Source organism: Polypterus senegalus, chromosome 3, assembly GCF_016835505.1.
Source record: "Polypterus senegalus isolate Bchr_013 chromosome 3, ASM1683550v1, whole genome shotgun sequence".
In the NCBI taxonomy this organism is placed as follows: Eukaryota; Metazoa; Chordata; class Cladistia; order Polypteriformes; family Polypteridae; genus Polypterus; species Polypterus senegalus.
In genome coordinates, this window is record NC_053156.1 from 273785188 (window position 1) to 273798598 (window position 13411).

Consider the following 13411-nt stretch of genomic DNA (forward strand, 5'->3'; position numbering starts at 1 on the left):
CATGGCCATAACAGCGAGAAGGTGATTCTTCTGAAAGTACAGCCTTGGATCATTCCCTATTAAATAAACATTCCCATTGTCTAGCTTCACTCTCATTCTGTCCATCTTGGTGCTCATTAAAGTAATATTCATGATGTTGTTACAAAGTGAAGCTTAGTGCAATATTCTACCTTATTATGTTTTTTCTTCTTGTTCTCCTCTTACTTTGATTATTATCACTATTATTTTTTGCGGTGAAGCTTTAGCGTTAGTATCAGAAAACTACTAAAAGTCATAATGAATTTTGGCAACTTGGAATACGATTCAATTTTTCTCAAATGTGAACTCCTGCTCCTCACTGATAGGGGGTGTAGAATACTTCATAACTACTTCTCATGTCCTACTCTGGGGTAGAACAAATTCTTATCCTAATCAGAATTTTACTGCAATTCCTGGGGATAATTCTAAGGTGCTTAATAGACACAGGCACATATCAATCCTGAAGGTAAAATCAAAGCTGCTCTTTTGTGAAACTAAAGAGGGAGACTGAAAAAAAAAATGCCTCGATTCCATCATAGAGTATGGGATGATGTAAGAATAAAAACACATTATCCATGAGAGAGACGTCTGTGAAGATAGGTAGCTGAAACTCATAGAGGAAGGTAATGGATAAAATGGTATCAAAAAGTAATAAAGGAAAAAGCAGGAAAAAGATTTCCTTGAAAGACTTTTGTCATACTGATGATCTTAGTATAGGACATTAACATTTTAGAGCTTGGAAATTATCATAGATGAGACAGTTTTGAATGGTTGCAGATTAATAGAAACTTGTTCATCTTGCACTCAACAGGCAGAAGGCTGTAGCCTGTATCAAAAGAAAAAACCTGAAAAGGGGAAACATCTTAAAGATCTGGAGGGGCTGATGATATTGTTTACTGAAGAGAAACTCGATGGATGCTGCTGTTCAGGAAGATAAATAAAATAGAAAAATAAAACAACTGCTCCTCAGTGTGAGACTGCTAGTTGTACAAGAGAACTCTTTGGAGTCCCTTCTCATCCCAGGGTTCCATACCCCTATTTAAGTGTAGCCCGTCTACTCTAACTGTGTGTAGAAAGGGGCCCGGATTCTTTACTCCAATACCTAATTTACTATTATGCTAATTACTTTGATATTTTGAGTCTCGGGTCACTATAAATAAAACCTTATTACTTACAGTAAGTGTAGCAATACGCTGGTCAGGTAATAACAAATAAATAAAGGTAGTTACCCGTTAATATTTGTTCCTAAACCAATAGTTTATGTTACACATAAAAGTATAATAAAACAACGAGAAACTGGGTTAATAAAAAAAAAAAAATGATAAACTCCCCGTTTAATTATAAACTAACAAAACAAAAATAAGATGCTGCAGATGGTTGTGGTGAGTGCCCTCTTCTACGCTGTGGTGTGCTGGAGAGGCAGCATAAAGAAGAAGGATGTCTCACGCCTGGACAAACTTGTTAAGAAAGCAGGCTCTGTTGTAGGAATAAAACTGGACAGATTAACATCTGTAGTAGAGCGACGGGCACTGAGCAGGCTCCAGTCAATCATGAAGAATCCACTGCATCCACTGAACAATGTCATCTCCAGGCAGAGGAGTAGCTTCAGTGACAGACTGACAGGCTCTCAAAGCCTTTTCTCATGTTTTCCGACCCCCTTTCTCTCCCTGTGCTGGTCCGTACTTATACAGCTTATACAGTTGGCATCTCTCTCTGATCTAGACAGGGCACTGCACCCTTTTCCAGTCTGAGAACCGTGATGTCTGATTTGTAGGCGCTGATCCTCACTCTGACTGCTTACCACTCCAAAGCATATCTGAGGTCACCACCGTTTGAAGCCATCAAGACCACATTATCTGTAAAAAGCAGAAATGCAAACCTGAGGCCACCCAACTGGTTGAACGTAGAAAAACTGCCCATAAAAATTATGAACAGGATTAGTGATGAATTCTGCAGCTATCTGAGAATTGGTTTACAAACCAATCTCTCGCTTTGAGAGCACAGGGACCCCATACCCAGGGGTGGTCTTAGCCTGTTTGGTGCCCTGGGCGAACACCCTCTCTGGTGCCCCCCCCCCAATGTTCTAATAAACAATGAAAAAATACAGTGCAATAAAACAAACTATTGGAAATGTAATGTCTAACAGAGACAAAATCAAATTTTACATTTATACAGCATCAAAATATTTCGTTATAGTGTAAAGAATTTTCACTTTAGTACCATCTCCAGTCATCAGTTCATCAGGTCACTAACAACTACATAGACCTTTTCTCTCAGAGCTGCAGTCAGTTTATTATTTCGGGTTAACTTTCCCCGCCTACCACTCTCCACTACGCGAGTCATTTGCATTAATAAGTTAGCACGCAAACATATATATCCATACAAAAAAACTCTTACTAACTCAAATCATTTTATCAACATGCTCAAAATCTCATTGACGAAATTTTACCGTTTTATAGCCTGTAATGTGCACTCCAATTATGGCGAATTATTACAAACCTGTGATAAAGAATAGAGAGAGCACAGGCATTGAGCTGGCGTCAGCTTCACACAGGAGGATTTATTCTTCCTGTTTGCTGTACTCTACTCTATGCTGCTCACGCAAGGAGCGCCCATCTAACAATTTCTGCGATTTCACACAACCCAGGAAAAATTAATTGTGACATAATGGGCTTGGATTGACAATATTATGAATGAAATGTGCTTTATTTGGAAGCACCCCGCCCCCCCCTTCCCCTTTCAACAGGTTGTGTGTGAGATTTCAGCACATCAGCAGCAAGCAGGCACACCGAGGGCCTTCACGCTCACTTCCCGCATATATGGATGTGATAGAATTTAGAAAACACATTGGTGCAAATTATAAGTCTATATCATAATGTCTGGTGCTTTTGTGTTTGTTTGTTTGTTTTTATTTTGTTTTATTTTGAGAGCTGGTTATTAGATGCCGCGCCAGCCAGCCAGAGAATCCCCCACCGACCCGACCCTCTCCTCCCTTTTCTGCAAGCAGCAAGGCACCTTGCAAATGGAGGGCATCCTTATTCCCTGCAAATGGGCAATAGAAAACCGATCGCTGCCCATGCAATCCCAAAAATGCACTGGCATGATGTCGGGGCAGCATGGGCATGCGCAAAAATAAAAAAAAAAATTTGCCGATGCCCAAGACACCACCCCCACCACGATGCCACCCTGGGCAACGGCCCATGTCGTCCATATCAAAAACCGCCACTGCCCATACCAACTAATTTCTGGATATAAGCAGATGTAAGATTTTAAAGGAAATTAGGGCTATGAAGCAAGATCTTTATTTTAAAGGTAAAAATATTTTCTATCAGAAGAAAATGCACTGTTGTTTAAAGTGGGGTGAAGTCCACAGTGCTTTACATGCAGGCCCTGTCATTTTCTACATGTTGTCCATGAATCGCGGCGTAATCTTGTATAACACTTTCCATGAGATGTCTCCTTTTTTTCCTTACATTATCTGACCCTTTCATATCCTAGTTGTCTTTTCTGGTGGAATTTTACATATTTTTTAATGACTACAATGAACAGCAGCTGTATCCCCAAACACCTGTGCTGATGGAAGCCCTTGAGATAGAGGCACGCTGGCACAGCTAGACAAGCCAATTCTCCCGAGGAGTCTTCAGCCCTCTGGTGAGCTCTTCAAGGTGAACAGTGTTGCTCATTTGGAGACGCACCTGAAAAACAGGAGTATTATTTCTTTCCGCAATTTAATTACAAATGATAGCAGCTAATTAGGCCACGGAAAAGGGTTTCTATAATTAGGCTGCTGGTAATGAAAGCCTAATGGAGTTTTTGGTGTGTTTCTCTCTCTGGTGTTTAATTAGGTGGCAGTAATGGAGAAAACAGAATAATGCAGAGTAAGGTTTCTCCCCCGCCATTCCCTTAATTAATGTGCAAACAGGCAAGCTTGTACTCGCTTCATCTCTCAGCAGAAATGTGGGGCTCGGGCTGACTGACACAGGACGACGGTTGGAAGAGATTGAACAACACAAGCAATCACAAGAGGGTCCCTCATAACATCCAGAATATGGCACATAGGGCCACCAGCATCCGCACGGGCGATTTTATTCAGCGTGCCCCTTGCTGCTTCTTTAGTTTTGAAAGATGGAGCCGAGCACAGGTCAATTCTAATTCAATTTTGGAATTAGAATTGGATTTGGAATTGAAAAATATGTCCATTATAGACCTGCAGCTGAATATTTATGAGAGAAACTGGCCTAGAAACTGACAGAAGGAATTGACCCCCATCTCCATTATAATATCATAAAGATTTGTTTGAGTCTACGCCTTGTTTGATTTGAATGTTTGGCTGCAAATTAAAAGCCGCTCTGTGTCCTGCTTTATGGTGTCTAGTTTCATCCTGTTTTGATAAAGTTACTTCTGATGGCCTGGTGCTCTGTGAAAAATAACCTTTTTGTGTTGTTTATTAATGAAGCAAAAAAAAATGGAGTAAAATCATGATATATGTATATTCTGCTATATTATGCTACTGTTTGCAGATCATTATATATTATATTTCAAACTAGCTGTCCCCCGTGGTAGTAAAACAGGACAAACTTTACAAATCAATAAACAAACAGGTATTGCTAGATAAGCTGAGTCAAGGTACGCTCCAAAATGAGGCCAGAGGTAGACCGAGGCTGGAGTGTGAGTGAGGAGGGCCCTGCCAGCTCCCCACTCCTGACGCCATGCTTCCTTCTCCCCTTGGTCCGCAGCCTCTGTCTCGATTTAGCACAAATATATCACTCCTGCAAGCGAACTATGATATTTAGCGTGATGAGAGAAGTCGCAAAATCAACCGGAATGTTCAAGCAAATTATAGAAAAAAATAAAACAATCTCAATCCGTTAAGTAGTTCTCTTGTTCAGTAGTTTAGCTTGAGGGAAGGTACGCTCAAAGCTGGCGTGTGAATAAGGAGGGCCCCAGCCAGCTCCCCACTCCTGATGTCACTCTTCCAACTCCTCTCGGCCCACAGCCTCTGTCCTGGATTAGCACAAATATATCACTCCTGCAAGCGAACTATGATACTTAGCGTGATGAGAGAAGTCGCAAAATCAACTGGAATGTTCAAGTAAATTAAAGAAAAAAAACCCAATCTAAATCTGTTAAATAGAAAAAGTGGACAGACAGAAGTTGGATTGTATATATAGGGTGGTCCAGATCTAATTATGCAATTTTCATTACGCTATAACTTATCAAGTTTATTACACAGAAAATCACCTGAAAAGTCCCGGACCATCAAGAAATGTGCAAACTGATGACATGAAGAATCGTCTTCGCACCGAACTGGAATCGTCCCCGCATAAATCAGTCATCCAGGCGATCTGGATCTGCATAATTAGATCTGGAAAACCCTGTATAGAGTGATATAAATTCATGACATGGTTAAATTGTGTTAAAATTATCCATCACAAACACGACTATTGGCATGAATCCCAGTGGTCAACATGCTGTTTCACAGCCCCAAATGCCTGGGCTCAATTGTGTGTCTTTGTTGGTTTTCTTCAGATGGCCTTCCACATCCCAGTTATATGCCCAGTGTGAGTGACTTAGTGCCATGGATTTAAAATTGGCATTGTCAGTAAAGTATAGTAATACAAGGGACGTTCAAAAAGTTTCCGCACTTTTTTAAACTCTATCTATTGTCAGGGATGCCAGGGGCAACGACCCAGCCGGGACGCCGTGAGGGACTGGAAGAGGGTCAAGGCCCACCCTGGATCACGTGGGGGCCGCCTTCCTGGTTGCTCTGGGGGCCACGGGTTGAGGGCATGGAAGCCCCAACCTGTAGGGGCCCGTAGTCACCGCAAGGAGGCGCCCCAATGCCTTGGGGACCTGTTACCTCAGCACTTCCGCCACACCAGGAAGTGCTGGGGGGAAGAATAAGGACGATACCCGGAGAGCTGCCGGGAGAACAGCCGGCACTGCCGCCACGCTGGGGCGTGGCCAATGGGGGAGTGTTGGAAGCACCTGGAGCTCATCCGGGTCATGTATAAAAGGGGCCGTCTCCCTTCATTCGAGGCTAGGGTCGGGTGGAAGGAGGACAAGGCAGAAGAAGTGTGGAGGCGGCCCGAAGAAGGCATTTGTGGTCAGGACTGAGTGAGAGTTGGGGTTTGTGCACTAATGAACTGGGTCTGAGTGACCATATTTGTGTAAATAATTGTGTAAATAAACGTGTGGTGGTGAATTACAACATGTCTGCCTGTCTGTGTCCGGGTCGGCTCCACACTATACTAATAAAAGGGAAAGCCCTCACTGACTCACTGACTCACTCATCACTAATTCTCCAACTTCCCGTATAGGTAGAAGGCTGAAATTTGGCAGGGTCATTCCTTACAGCTTACTTAAGTTAAGTATGGTTCATTTCGAAATTCTGCACGTAACGGTCATGATTGAATCCTACTTACGTACATATATATGTCCATAGGATGCAGCTCGGTCGCCGTCTGAGGCGGAGTTGCGTCCCCCATCACCACACCTCCCACGTAATTGACTGTCTGCCCATATAAGGCCGTCCGTTAGCAGCAATCCAAGCTGTGAGAAAACAGTAAAAAGGAGGCGTGTCAGACACCGTGGAACATTTTCTGATGCAGCTAGACGGAAACAACTTCGTGACGCTGCCGCCAAATACGTGCAGAAAAATCCACAAGTTCATAGACACGCTGCCACTAAATATTCGCAGGCAAATCCACAAGTTAATACCAGGAATGCCTGTTAAACATCTTAGATTCACGGGTAGCGATTTGGGTGGTGAGAGGTCTATCGAGTTGATCACCATCGATCAAAGAACTGTCACTTACCGAGTGGTTTCCATGCCTGGAGATGGCACCTACCTTTTCCATTCTCTGTGTTACATATTGCACTGACATATCAGGCTCACTCTTGATATCTGGAGGAACATTGTGTCTTATGTATTGAATGACTGGGACAGGTTCAAGGTGTGGACTGATGATGGTACAGGAGATAATTAGACTACACAGGAGCACTAGAAGAGTGAAATGCTTAAGCCCTTCACCTATGGATCTGCATTTGAGTTGATGGCTGGCGCTGAATTGTTCGGTTGTCGCTTTCAAGTGTACCGAAATGGCCAAATATTTTACACCTTTGGCGAACCGCCAATGCCTCTTAAACATCTTAGATTCACAGGTGATGATTTCAGTAGTGGACACTTTGATGTTTATGAATGCTTCAACTCTCAAAAGGTGGATGCAAAGTTACCAATGAAGCCGGTTGTATGCTTACAACGCTTGACAGATGCCGAATGTCACTTCAACACAACAAGTCCTGCAAATACTAACGTAATTGAAACAAACCATGAAACTCAAACCGATTATGACAGCAGCAATCCAAGCTGTGAGAAAACAGTAAAAAGGAGGCGTGTCAGACGTCGTGGTACATTTTCTGATGCAGCTAGACAGAAACAACATTGTGACGCTGCCGCCAAATACTCGCAGAAAAATCCACAAGTTCATAGAGACGCTGCCGCTAAATACTCGGGGGCTAATCCACAAGTTCATAGAGACGCTGCTGCTAAATATTCGCAGGCAAATCCACAAGTTAATACCGGGAATGCCTGTTAAACATCTTAGATTCACGAGTACCGATTTGGGTAGTGAACACTTCAATGAATGAAACCTGTTATCTTACAACGGTTGACAAACACGGAATGTAACTTGAACACAACACGTCCTCCAAATACGAACCCGATTGAAAGAAATAATAATAATCAAATCCTTGATGACAGCAACACTCATAACAGTGACAAAACAATTACATTGACAATCATGTTACGTTATTTTTAAAATGTTTCCTTTTCTTTTTCATAACTTCTTTAACACACTACTTCTCCGCTGTGAAGCGCGGGTATTTTGCTAGTTTATTAATAATTTCAAAAACAAATTATCAGAACTTTTCTACATAGTCTACTTCCTTTGCGATGCCATTCTCCCAGCGTTGTACCAACTCTTTAATGCCAAATTAATCTTCCTCCCTCCTTCACCATTTCCAATGAAAATGTAAAAGTGCGGAAACTTTTTGAACGTCCCTCGTATATTCAGAAAATGAATGAATAGACTTCTCAGAATTGGGTAGCATAGTGACACAGTAGTTAGGGCAGCTGCTTCACTCTCTAGTGTTACACGTTTGATTCCTAATCTGTTTACTATATGTGGAGTAGCATTTATCCATTTTTCCAGAACTGATAATTTCCTTCAAATGATGGTGGGAAGTAGAGGCTTGTGGCAGCACCAGGTACAAACCATTACTCAACCCTTCATGGTGCACCAGTCCACTCTATGGACACTCACCACATGAGTGAAAGGAAACTGAGATGGGATAGAGCCCAGCTTCCTCGTGAGGTTTGGAAGATAGATGGATGGAAGGATGTATGGATGGATGTATGAATAGATGAATGTTTATTTTGGGGCAATGGAACAAGCCTGTGAATTTAGAAAACAGTGTAGTATCCATACTAGCAGGGACCTGCCCAAGGATCAGGCTCAATATTACCCACCATTTAAGTTTTATATCTTACACTGTACATGGAAGACCAGAAAGTAGCAGGTCAAAAGATAACCAAGCCTAAGTCTGACAGCAGTGTACCTCATTCTGAATTTACAGAAATAAAAGCATTAAAAAGGATAAGGTAAAAGAAATTTGAACACCAACACTGTGCTTAAATAATGAGGACGTTCATGTTATAGTTTCCTAAGAAAAAGTAAAAATAAAAACTACTTTGAATTTCAAGTCATATATTGATAATATGTACTTTACAATTTTTGTTATTATTTAGCAGAATATTCTTACACATCATTTGCAATAAATATTCCCTTGTCATTAATTTAATATCCCTTTGGCATATGGGCATTTGATCATCATGAAAGGAACAATTAAAAACATAAGACACCATTTTAATGAACCCCCTGAGAAGCTTCCACCTTATATAAATAAGATCATAGGAGGGGCACCAAATTACATGCACAAATGTCACCATACCTGTGGCTTCATCTTTTTGCATGCTGAGAGGCAATGGTACTCAGTGCTTCTTAACATTTAAACGAGCAAATTATTCATTTTATGTTTGACATTTGTTACATGAAATGTTGAAAAAAGGGTAAAAAAAACCTTGAAGTGTACATAACCTGTGCATAAGTTAACACATAAATATACATGTAGTACATAAAATAGAAGAATCTGTTACACTACATGAATAGATAGATAGAAATACAGATATGTGAAAGGCACTATATAATTGATTGATCAATAGATATGTGAAAGGCACTATATCATAGATAGATAAATAGATAGATAGTGCCTGGCCGGGATGCCCCTTCTGTGTATGTGCCAGGGGAGCAACTATGGGCTGCACAGTACCTCCCCCGGACCACCTGCTGTCAGCCCCTCTGAGTGCCTCAGATACCCACAGAGCTCCATGGGGGATGGAGTTCTCCACAGCCCTGTTTATAATCCGGGGTGGCCACCTGGAGGCGCTTCAGGGGTTCCTGGGCCCATCTGGGCTGTAGTTCAGCCACACCCTGAGGTGCAATCGGAGGCAGGTGGTCAAGCACCAGAAGCACTTCCAGGGTGCCTCAGATACCCGCAGGGCTCCATGGGAGATGGAGTTCTCCACAGCCCTGTTGAAATCCGGGGTGGCCACCAGGAGGCGCTTCAGGGGTTCCTGGGCCCATCTGGACTGTAGTTCAGCCACACCCTGAGGTGCAATCGGAGGCAGGTGGTCAAGCACCAGAAGCACTTCTGGGTGAATTATAAAAGGGGCCAGCAGCCACCACTCCAGGAGCCTGAGTTGGGAGGAGGACAACACTTGGAGGAGTGTAGTGTGTGTGTTTTGGTTTTGTGTAGAGCTTTTGGGACTGTATACTGCCTGTGAGACACGGGGAAGAGGTGCCCCACAGGTGAAGAAAAATAAAAGTTTATTTACTTTTATACATGCCTCCAGTGTCAGTCTGTGTTGGGTCGGCGCCTATATAATGCCTTTATTACAATAAATTGATAGATATGAGATGGCATACACTCACCGGCCACTTTATTAGGTACACCTTGCTAGTACCAGGTTGGGCCCCCTTTTGTTGTTAGAACTGCCACAATTCTTCATGGCATAGATTCAACATGGTGCTTGAAACATTCCTCAGGGATTTTGGTCCATATTGACATGATAGCATCATGCAGGTGCTGCAGATTTGTTGGCTGCACATCCATGATGTGACTCTCCCGTTTCACCATATCCCAAAGGTGTTCTATTGGATAGAGATCTGGTGACCGTGGAAGCCATTTGAGTACAATGAACTCATTGTCATGTTCAAGAAGCCAGTTTGAGATGATTTGAGCTTTGTGACCTGACCCTTTATGATGCTGGAAGTAGCCATCAGAAGATAGTTACAGTGCAGTCATAAAGGGATGATCATGGTCAGCAACAATACTCAGGTAGGCTGTGGCATATAAGCAATGCTCACCACCACCAGCCTGAACTGTGGATACAAGGCAGGCTGGATCCATGCGTTCATGTTGTTGACGCCAAATTCTGACCCTACTATCCAAATGTCACCGCAGAAGTTGACACTCATCAAACCGGGAAATGTTTTTCCAATCTTTTATTGTCCAATTTTGGTGTGGCTGTGTGAATTGTAGCCTCATTCGCCTGTTCTTGGCTGACAGAAGTGGCACCCGGTCTCCTGATGCTGTAGCCCATCTTCTTCAATATTTGTGTGTTCAGAGATGCTGTTCTGCATACATCAGCTGTAACAAGTGGTAATTTGGCCATTCTACTTTGACCTCTGGCATCAACAAGGCATTTTCGCCTAGAGAACTGCCGCTCACTGGATATTTTTAACGGACCATTCTCTGTAAATCTTATAGATAGTTGTGTGTTTAAATCCCAATAGATCAGTCGTTTCTAAAAATACTCAGACCAGCCCGTCTGTCACCAACAAACATGCTGCGTTCAAAATCACTTCAATCACTTTTCTTCCTCATTCTGTTGCTTTTTTGAACTTCAGTCTTGACAATGTCTACAGGCCTAAATTCACTGAGATGCTGCTATGTGACTGATTAGATATTTGCGTTAACAAGCAGTTGAACAGATGTACCTAATAAAGTGGCTGGTGAGTGTATATACAGTTTTTACACAATTAACAGATAAATGTGAATACGATATGAAAATCACTATATTATAGACACATATGGGAGCAGTATACAGTAGATACAGTGGTGTGAAAAACTATTTGCTCCCTTCCTGATTTCTTATTCTTTTGCATGTTTGTCACACAAAATGTTTCTGATCATCAAACACATTTAACCATTAGTCAAATATAACACAAGTAAACACAAAATGCAGTTTTTAAATGATGGTTTTTATTATTTAGGGAGAAAAAATCCAAACCTACATGGCCCTGTGTGAAAAGTAATTGCCCCCTTGTTAAAAAATAACCTAACTGTGGTGTATCACACCTGAGTTCAATTTCCGTAGCCACCCCCAGGCGTGATTACACCTTTTTCAATCAAGAAATCACTTGAATAGGAGCTGCCTGACACAGAGAAGTAGACCAAAAGCACCTCAAAAGCTAGACATCATGCCAAGATCCAAAGAAATTCAGGAACAAATGAGAACAGAAGTAATTGAGATCTATCAGTCTGGTAAAGGTTATAACGCCATTTCTAAAGCTTTGGAACTCCAGCGAACCACAGTGAGAGCCATTATCTACAAATGGCAAAAACATGGAACAGTGGTGAACCTTCCCAGGAGTGGCCGGCCGACCAAAATTACCCCAAGAGCGCAGAGATGACTCATCCGAGAGGTCACAAAGACCCCAGGACAACGTCTAAAGAACTGCAGGCCTCACTTGCCTCAGTTAAGGTCAGTGTTCACGACTCCACCATAAGAAAGAGACTGGGCAAAACGGCCTGCATGGCAGATTTCCAAGACGCAAACCACTGTTAAGCAAAAAGAACATTAGGGCTTGTCTCAATTTTGCTAAGAAACATCTCAATGATTGCCAAGACTTTTGGGAGAATACCTTGTGGACTGATGAGACAAAAGTTGAACTTTTTGGAAGGCAAATGTCCCGTTTCATCTGGTGTAAAAGGAACACAGCATTTCAGAAAAAGAACATCATACCAACAGTAAAATATGGTGGTGGTAGTGTGATGGTCTGGGGTTGTTTTGCTGCTTCAGGACCTGGAAGGCTTGCTGTGATAGATGGAACCATGAATTCTACTGTCTACCAAAAATCCTGAAGGAGAATATCCGGCCATCTGTTCGTCAACTCAAGCTGAAGCGAACTTGGGTGCTGCAACAGGACAATGACCCAAAACACACCAGCAAATCCACCTCTGAATGGCTGAAGAAAAACAAAATGAAGACTTTGGAGTGGCCTAGTCAAAGTCCTGACCTGAATCCAATTGAGATGCTATGGCATGAGCTTAAAAAGGCGGTTCATGCTAGAAAACCCTCAAATAAAGCTGAATTACAACAATTCTGCAAAGATGAGTGGGCCAAAATTCCTCCAGAGCGCTGTAAAAGACTCATTGCAAGTTATCGCAAACGCTTGATTGAAGTTATTGCTGCTAAGGGTGGCCCAACCAGTTATTAGGTTCAGGGGGCAATTACTTTTTTACACAGGGTCATGTAGGTTTGGATTTTTTTTCTCCCTAAATAATAAAAACCATCATTTAAAAACTGCATTTTGTGTTTACTTGTGTTATATTTGACTAATAGTTAAATGTGTTTGATGATCAGAAACATTTTGTGTGACAAACATGAAAAAGAATAAGAAATCAGGAAGGGAGCAAATAGTTTTTCACAACACTGTAGATAGTGTGGCTAGGGACACCCTTGTCTTCAGCAAATTTATTGTCTCTGCCACAAAACAAAATGCAATTTCAGGCATTCAGGAGAAGGTTGTGTTTCGTGGTGTAAACATGTTCACGAAAGACACTATAACCTCTCAGGTTCTCTTTATATTGGTAGATAAGTTAATACTGGAAATGCCTAAATTATTAACCTTGATTTACATGTACATCCTGTAGTACTAACAACAACAAGAATATTTCCTGTATAGCTTAAAAATCATAAAAGGAATGTTTAAATTGGGCTTTAACAGGCCCCATTTATTTTGACATTCCCCTGCCTTTACTCTCCAAGAATACAAGAAAAAAAAAACCCGTAGGGAAAACAATTGAAGAAAACTGTAGAATAGCAATTCAAAGAGAAACCCCCTTCCAGGTAGGTTGGGTGTGCAATGGGTGTCAATACATGGGGTAAATGTAACACACAAAACAGAACACAAGTAATCCTCTTCACAGGGCTACTTAGCTAATCTGTCATGGCCACCTTAGTACACAAAAGTGCAAACTATTTTGT